A 9,757-nucleotide genomic window follows, 5' to 3' on the forward strand; every position below is an offset into this window, starting at 1 on the left:
TGCCTGATTTGAATTTGAACAAAAGCTTGGCAGTTAACTGGTACCTGGTGCAATCTCCATGGCAACTCTACCAATCAGAGTCCACTCACCAACAAATCAGCACCCTCTTCTCATGCAGTAAAAATTGTTGTTACCTTTGAGATTTGGTTTTGTTGCATATGTTCTGTTGAGTGCAAGATGAAAAGCTTCGACAGCATATCCCTTTTTCCAGCAATACTCAAGTTCTGTACTACCACTATCTATATTAAATATTTATGAATTTTAAATTGTTACAAATGCCTGAACAATATTTCATAAGTACAGTATTTCTTACTTGAAATAGCAGAAGATAAAAGAAGGTTTACCTGGAAAGTATTCATTTATCAAATAACTAGGTTGTGGTTTAATGATTATCTATGTGAACCCACTTTCAGATATTGGTGCCCCAAGAGTTTCAGTTTTAAACTGAAGCTTGAAATGTATGCCAAGTTGGAGTATGAGCATGCACAGTAAGCCATGAAGTTAATGCATGATTGAGATAGTCTTTTATATCATACTTAAAATGAGAAAGGGATTTTTAAAAATGTATTCTTTCATGGAATTGGGTGTTGCAGGCAAAGCCAGTATTTATTACCCATCCCTAATTACCCTTGAACTGAGTAGCTTCCTAGGGCAATTAAGAGTTAACTACATTGCTGTGGGTCTGGAGTCAGATGTAGGTCAAACAAGGTAAGGATGAAGACACATATAATCCAGACCAGATAAGGACAGCAAAATTTCTTCCCTAAAGGACATTAGTGAACCAGATGGGTCTTTACAACAATCAGTGATGGTGGCTGTAGTTGCACAGCTACCATTACTGAAACTAGTTTTCAATTTCCCGATTTTATTGATTGAATTTAAATTCCACAATCGGCCATAGTGCGATTTGAACAGGTGTCCCCAGACACTTAGTCTGGGCTTCTGGATTATTAGTCCAGTGACATTACCACTATGCCACCAGCCCCGCAATAGCTACCAGCTTCCTCGTATCAATAGGATAGAGACAGAGGAATTATTTCCAGTAATAGGAAAATCTAGGATAAGGGCAAATAAGCTTAAAACTGGAGCTATGCTGTTTAGGAGTGAAAAGAGTGCAAAAAAGTTGTGGGCCGGGATATTCCGCTCCCGTTTGCAGTGGGTGTCTTAGAGGGCAGGAGCAGAAAATATTGGGAGATCACAAAAGTCGATTTCACATCGTCGTAAAACCAGTTTGCAATCATCCACTCCACTCGTCAATGGTGGGCCATGTTTCCCGCTGCTGCACGTTGTGAACCTAATTTAGCATCTCCTTATAAGCCCTGTTCAGCCCTGTAATCATCCCCCCACACTGGATCATGAGCTCACAATCACACCAATGTGTTTCACAATGCTACATAAACAATGCGCACCTGGCAAGCTACACTTCGCTCAGGATTTCAAGGTTTGTTTGCCTATCTTGCTTCGGGCAGCACTCGCGGTCATCAGTGCCAGACTTAGCAGGTAGCACCACATCACTTTTAGAGGGGCTCACGGGCAGGTCTTTACCTACCAGACCAGCTGTAAGACAGGGGTGGCTTTTCAATGGCTGCAGGGCTAGGGCTTGCTTGGGGAAGGAGGGTACCCCAGGGTGTGTGTGTGGGGGCATATGTTGATCTGTGCAAATGGCCTCAAGATGGTGAGGGCTGAGGAGGCAGCCTCCAGAGGAGATGACGCCAGTTGAAAATGTGAGGGTGTGTGTGTGTGAGTGAGTGACGATGTCCCTTGAGCTGGCAGTGAGTGAGATGCCAGTGAATGTGTGATGGCCTTGTGAGTGTTTGAGTTTAGAGTGATGAGATGGTTGCCTTACCCTGGCGGCACTGGTGAGATTATTCATCCTCTTTCTGCACTGGATGGCCAACATCTTCTGTGCAGCGTTGGCGTGACCATCATTGCCATTGCCTCCCAAGCCAGAGTGGTAGGGTTGTTGGATCTCCTGTGGCCAGAGTGAGGGTGGAGGACATCACAGCGGGCCTCCAAAAGGCATTCCAGGGATGGGTCATTGAACTCTTCTTAGCTTTTGGAGCCATGTCTTCACTGGAGTAGTCTTGGGCTGCAAGTATTGAGAACTGTGTGAGCAGCTGCAGTTTAGATATGGCACCTGGAGTAAGGAAACAGTGAATTGGGGGTGATTAAGAGGCCGTCCATCAGTGATACGGCATGTTTTCTGTGCCTCTGTAATTAATGAGGTGGGAAGTAGACGATGCAGCACAAAAATCCGCACAGCAGCCGATGGGAAAAACGTCTTATTTTCATGCCAGCCACTGCACTTTAGGGAAAATTCCACCTGTGGATGCTGGTCAATTGAAAATTTTAAATTGAGGTCATGTAAGGGTTCCCCTTTTCCCTCAGAGATCCTCCACACACTCAAGTTCATGACACCAGATTCACAAGTGTATGGCTTGAATAGAATGACCAGCAAGACAAGTTTCTTCTGATAATTCATAATTACTTTATGGAATCACCCACAACCCCACCCAAAATTTAAAACAACCTATTCCCAGTACCTGACACAAATGGCAGAATTTTCCTCCTGTAGGGGGGGTGGTGCGGGGGCGGGCAGGAGCGAGTGTGAACCCTATCGGCGCCCCCAATCGTGTGCGCGCTGCCATTTTACATGGGTGGGCTAATTAAGGCAGCCCAGCATGATGCACAAATGCGCGAAAGAGCACAGAAATCTCCCTGAGGCACAGAGGTGCCTCAGGAAGATTAGTTTAAGTCTTGAAAAATGTAATAAAGGTCAAAAAAAATTTAAGGACATATCTCCTCATGTGAAACTATCACATGAGCTGGAAGATGTCCATTAATTTTTTCAAAAAATTTTATTTAATTAATGAGCCCTTCATGAAACCTCATCCCGCCCGTGGATGAGCTTTCATGAAAAATACGATGGTCGCCAGGGATCTTCGCCTGCCCACCAACCTTAAGATTGGACAGGCAGCATTGTTAACAGCTTTAACTACTTTCTTAATGGCCTTAATAGGTCTTTGACAGTTCAGCGGATGTGCAGCTGATACAGCTGCGCGCCCGTCAAACTGACAACCTAATTGACGTGTGGTGATGTCGGGACACCCGTACAATGTCACTATGCATCACTTTACGTGTTGGCAAGGAGGGCCTGCCCCTGCTCGCCGACGGGAAAATTCTTCCCAAAAACACAGGCAAAACTTCACATCCTGTCCTGAAACCTTGAGAAAAGAACCAGTATCGCCAAGAGATGGCTGAAAGAAGTTACAAGGTACTGGCAAAAAATGCTAAGTTTTCACCCCACACCTTCACAAAATGCTCAGACCAATATCACTATGATTTGGCTGGAACTTACAATCCTCAACATAGCTGGACTGTCCAGTGAGAACTGTAGGTCTGCGAGCCAGGTTGACCCTTCCTGACCCTCCTTCTTGACTGCAGTCCAGATGCTCAGATCTGCTCTGCTTTTATAATATTTTAGTTCAGACACGTCAAAACTTATTTCCTGTTGTTCCAATGTCTGTTAGATAATTTCACACAAAGTCCAGACAAATGTCATCAGATCCTGCTCGATGAAACAATACAGGGTTTTCCATGGAATATGTCTCCAGAGGAATATTATCAGTTCTCAATGTATGAGCAATTCTCCAGCTGTTTGAGGTGGCACAGTGACAGCACATGGCTCCAAAGTTAATAAGGGTTTGAATGAAAAACAAAAACAGAATTACCTGGAAATACTCAGCAGGTCAGGCAGCATTGGCGGAGAAGAAAAGAGTTGACATTTCGAGTCCTCATGACCCTTCGACAGAACTAGGTAAATCCCAGGAAGGGGTGAAATATAAGCTGGTTTAAGGTGGTGGTGGGAGGGTGGGGGGGGTTGTTTGGTTGTGGGGGTGGTGGGGTGGTGTAGTTGGAGGGGGGAGAGAAGTGGAGGGGGGTGGTGTGGTTGTAGGCAAAAGCAGTGATAGAAGCAGATCATCAAAAGATGTCACAGACAGCAGAACAAAAGAACACATAGGTGTCGATGTTGGTGATATCATCTAAATGAATGTGCTAATTAAGAATGGATGGTAGGGCATTCAATGTATAGCTCTAGTGGGGGTGGGGGGAGCATAAAAGATTTTAAAATATTTAAAAATAATGGAAATAGGTGGGAAAAAGAAAAATCTATATAATTTATTGGAAAAAAAAACAAAAGGAAAGGGGAAGAAACAGAAAGGGGGTGGGGATAGAGGAGGGAGGTCAAGACCTAAAGTTGTTGAATTCAATATTCAGTCCGGAAGGCTGTAAAGTGCCTAGTCGGAAGATGAGGTGTTGTTCCTCCAGTTTGCGTTGGGCTTCACTGGAACAATGCAGCAAGCCAAGGACAGACATGTGGGCAAGAGAGCAGGGTGGAGTGTTGAAATGGCAAGCGACAGAGAGGTTTGGGTCATTCTTACGGACAGACCGCAGGTGTTCTACAAAGCGGTCGCCCAGTTTACGTTTGGTCTCTCCAATGTAGAGGAGACCACGTTGGGAGCAACGAATGCAGTAGACTAAGTTGGGGGAAATGCAAGTGAAATGTTGCTTCACTTGAAAGGAGTGTTTGGGCCCTTGGACGGTGAGGAGAGAGGAAGTGAAGGGACAGGTGTTACATCTTTTGTGTGGGCATGGGGTGGTGCCATAGGTGGGGGTTAGGGAGTAGGGGGTGATGGAGGAGTGGACCAGGGTGTCCCGGAGGGAATGATCCCTACGGAATGCCGACGGTGGGGGTGAAGGGAAGATGTGTTTGGTAGTGGCATCATGCTGGAGTTGGCGGAAATGGCGGAGGATGATCCTTTGAATGCGGAGGCTGGTGGGGTGATAAGTGAGGACAAGGGGGACCCTATCATGTTTCTGGGAGGGTGACCCTATTCCAGTACTATTGTCTATGGTGGTTGAATAATTTCTTGAGTGTATTGTATTGATGATATGTCCTTTGTGCCATTGTATTGGGTAATCAGACTTCTTGATTGCATTAGTTCAATGTCCATGAGTCACTGTGTTTTCCATAAATGTCTGAATTAACCCCTTGCTGCCCAGCCCTGTACTGCTGACTGCAACCTATCATTTTGAAATTTATAGTTTCAATCATGAGGTCAAAACATGTCCGTGGGTTTGAAATTATGTTCCATAAATTTCCCATTTGGAGAGGATTTCTATCCTACAGTCAATAGATTTTTATTTTGTGAGGATACCATAAAAGGGGGAGAGGGATAAACCCAGTCAATCAGCCTAACATTAGAGGTGGCAAACCTTAGAGACATTAATCAAGGACAAAATTAATTGACACTTAAAAATGTGTGTTAATAAATGGAAGCCAACACAGATTCTTTAAAGACAAGTCACATTTAATTAACTTGATAGACTTCTTTGACAACTACTGGAGTGGGTGGATGAACATAATGGGGTTGATGTTTGGTATATGTACTTTCAAAAGATGATGGATAAAGTACCACATAATAGAAGTTATAACAAAATTAAAACCCATGGTATTAAAGGAGATGTGACTGCATGGGTATGAAACTGGCTAAGGGACAGAAAACCAAGTGTTGTGGTGAATGAGTGGTCTTCAGACTGGAGGGTAGTACACAGTCATATTCCCCCAGGTTGGTCTTAGGACTGCTGCTCTTTTTGATATATATTATCCACTGGGGCTTGAGAATACAGGGCATAATTTCAAAGTTTGGAGATGACACAACACTCGGAAGAGTAGAAAATAGTGAGGAGGTCATAGAATGGTGGAAGTGATGGTAAACATCCATGTCACAGTACGGAAGAAAAATGAAAGAGAGTGGAGCAATTTTGGGATGTCAGTTCATTCTGCTTGAAAACCCAAGCACCAAAGGGAGAATTTTGCACAGGGGAATGATGTTTACATTTGATCATTTTTTAACAAAGAAAACAAAATATTATTTGACTATATAATAACATTGGAAATCATGACATTTTACGTTATATTTAAATTCAATTTTACTGATTAGTTAAGTAGCTTACCTGCAATACAGGGAGTGCAGGTTGAATTCACATGTACTGGTTCAAATAAATGTCACATTTCTCTAGCAGAGGGTAGAGGGATAGTGTAATCTGAAACTGGGATGAAGATTTTATTAAAATGTGCAACAGGCTTTCCTTTGAGGTTGCAAATGACTTAAATGAATAGATACCAATTTAAATATCCTCATTCTTACCCCTCACCGCAACCTCCTGGCTCCTGGACCCTCACCCACTAGCCCTTGCCACCCCCCCCAACCCTACTTCTCCCTTACCATCATGCACTTTAAGAGCAGAACTCACAAGCCCTATCCTAATAGTTGAAAGCCATTGAATAACCCATAAAGCCCCCTGAGTAAACAGACTCTTCAAACAAGCTATGTAAACAGAGTCCAGCATTTGCAGAACAATTAGGTAGTTGGATTGTAACCAAGAAACCCATAAAACTCTCCGAGTAGACAAACTGATTATTGCTGAAAAAGGAGACATGCTGCCTAAACATTTCATCTTGCACTCATCAGGACAGATTGCAAGATTACCAACAGTAAAAGGAATAACAATTTATGCTGCATGAGAAGAGAGTGCTGATTGGTTGGCAAGTGGACTCTGATTGGTAGAGACATTGCCATGGAGAATGCAGCAGGGAACACTTAACTGCCAAGCTATTGTTCAAATTCAAACAACAGGCAGGTTGACTCTGGTCAAAGCTTTTCCATGGTGAATGAATCAGGGAATAGCTGTTCCCAAAACTTTCATTTAGTTGAAAAAGGCACAATGTTTGGACCTGTTCCTTTTGTCAGCAAAGGACAGGGCCCTCTGTGTGAATATATGTGGCTTCTAGCATGTGTAGGTGAGCCACGCTGTGAGCCTACTGATAATCCTAAACTGGTTTTCAGTGTAATTCTTAGCACAGTCAGGACTGTTTAGCAATTGCAGAATCGCATCTAATGTTGGACCTATGTTTTGAGTTTTGCAAACATAAGTTTTGCTGTTTGGGTATGGTCAGTCTTTGCCTGTTGCGAACAGCCGAAGATACATCCTGTTTGATACAATCCCACAGCCATTGGGGCGTATGGCCAACATACCTGGAATCACACCAGCACTGAAATTTATATACCAGATTGTGTGATAGGCAGAACGTCTTTTTGATTTAACAGCAACTGTTAGTGGAGAATACAACTCATGTTGCTTTTTTAAACTCATTCACGGGATGTGGGCTTCGCTGGCTAGGCCAGCATTTATTGCCCATCCCTAGTTGCCCTTGAGAAGGTGGTGGTGAGCTGCCTTCTTGAACTGCTGCAGTCCATGTGGTGTGGGTACACCCACAGTGCTGTTAGGAAGGGAGTTCCAGGATTTTGACCCAGCGACAGTGAAGGAACGGCGATATCTTTCCAAGTCAGGATGGTGAGTGACTTGGAGGGGAACTTCCAGTTGGTGGTGTTCCCATACATCTGCTGCCCTTGTCCTTCCAGATGGTGGTGGTCTTGGGTTTGGAAGATGCTGCCTAAGGAGCGTTGGTGAATTCCTGCAGTGCATCTTGTAGATGGTACACACTGCTACTACTGTGCGTCGGTGGTGGAGGGAGTGAACGTTTGTGAATGTGGTGTTAATCAAGCAGGCTGCTTTGTCCAGGACGGTGTCAAGCTTCTTAAGTGTTGTGGGACCTGCACTCATCCAGGCAAGTCGGGAGTATTCCATCACACTCCTAACTTGTGCCTTGTAGATGGTGGACAGGCTTTGGGGAGCAAGGAGGCGAGTTACTTGTTGCAGGATTCCTAGCCTCTGACCTGCTCTTGTAGCCACAGTGTTCATTTGGCTATTCCAGTTCAGTTTCTGGTCAATGGTAACCCCCAGGATGTTGATAATGGGGAGTTCAGTGATGATAATGCCATTGAACATCAAGGGGCGATGGTTGGATTCTCTCTTGTTGGAGATGGTCATTGTCTGGCACTTGTATGGCACGAATGTTACTTGCCACTTGTCAGCCCAAGCCTGGACATTGTCTTGGTCTTGCTACTGCATAGTAACAGAATGAAACAGCAGTTTCACCTGTTGTTCAAATTTTGAAACACCTTTCCCTTCCAGGGTAATCTGAGGTAAACTGTACACTTTTCAGGACTGCAAGTGGCAGCCTTAGGCCCTTTCATGAGTTTGTGCGATATGCAGCGAGCAATGATCTGATCAGGGTAGTTGTTATCCTGCAAGATGGCTTTGATGCACTCTATTTCAGCATTAAGCTTGCACAGTGAGAAAATGGCTCTAGCCCTCTTTAGGAGGTTGCAGATAAGGCCAACCTTATAATGCATGGACTTATAGGAATCCCAATGTGTATATTTACCAGTGAAGGCAGGCTTTGCTAGGCAGTAGTAGCAAACCCATTGGTAAATTTCTCAACTAGCACGTCAAGGAAAGGGAGTTCATCTGACTGCTCCATTTCAACGGTGAATTTGAGTGCAGGATGGGGTCTATTAACATGTGTAAGGTGGATCGTATATGCAGCTGCGGATTCAAATATAGCAAACGTATCATTTCCATATCAGAAATATGCAGTTGGTAGGAGCTTAGGTGTCATTCCATTGAAAATCCATCGTACAGGTTTTCCTAAGCCTACAGAGCTAATGATTAACATGTATGCGAATGTGACCGGGAACAGAAGGATTGAATAAAAGTAAATGAGACGCGAAACATGAAATTCCTATCCGCCAAAGCCAGGAGATAGAATGTTTGCAAAACATGATGGTCATGTTGGAAGGCAAACAATCCTTTATGACAACTAACCATTTGTTGTGACCAACACAAAGGGATCAATGACCAGTGCTAACTACAGTTCATAAATCATCATACAAAATGTGTCATTCTTCAATGCACTGAAAACACCATTCATGAGCATTGAATCTGATTCCAATATCAACATCTTAGATGAAAAACATGAATTAAATGAGACCAAAGCTGATGTCAAACAATATCCTACTTGTGAGAGAAGACGTCATCATAGCTAAGTGATCTTGTTATGAAGTGAACTATTTTCAGTTAATGAACAAATATTTTATCTCATTGCACATGACTGATTACATTGTTAACTTAATGGAGAAATTATAATATGTGATAGTGTTGCTGGTGAAGTTGAATGTTCACATTATGCTTAAGTTTATTGTTTACACTTTTGGAAACAAACCATCGAAACACGCTGGGCCTCTCATAAGAAGGGGAAGGATGTATGTATTGAAAATTGAATTTTGTCCATATCAGTCTGCCATATACATGTACCAGCAGAGGGAGGAGAATAAAGGTATCCGTGTTTTAACAGCGATTGCAGTTCTGATTCTGAATGCACCTTGTTGAATCTTACTATTTCTCCCCAAGAGCTTCACAGAAGACACTGCCCTATCACTCGATTTCACATTTAGCCACCAGATCAGATACTTACATTATGTACATTGATGAGAGGTGGGATTGCACATGGTGAGACACTGGGCACCATGACCTGCAACCATGACAGGGGACAAAAGTAGCATAGTTGCCAGCTTGCCAGAGGGTGAGGTTGCATATGAGTTCTGCTACAGAGGACTCAGATGAGCACTTTAATGGAACAGCCTACAGAAGAAGGCTGATGGATATGAACTGCAAAATGCTTGGTGCATTGGGAAGCCTACCAGAAGCCAGGTTAAGGAGAGTTCATAAGGAGAATGGAGGAGTCCAGCACCAACTTGGCACAGAGCTTGGAGCCCATATTTTCTAACAT

The sequence above is a fragment of the Carcharodon carcharias genome, chromosome 1, assembly GCF_017639515.1.
Source record: "Carcharodon carcharias isolate sCarCar2 chromosome 1, sCarCar2.pri, whole genome shotgun sequence".
Taxonomy (NCBI): Eukaryota; Metazoa; Chordata; class Chondrichthyes; order Lamniformes; family Lamnidae; genus Carcharodon; species Carcharodon carcharias.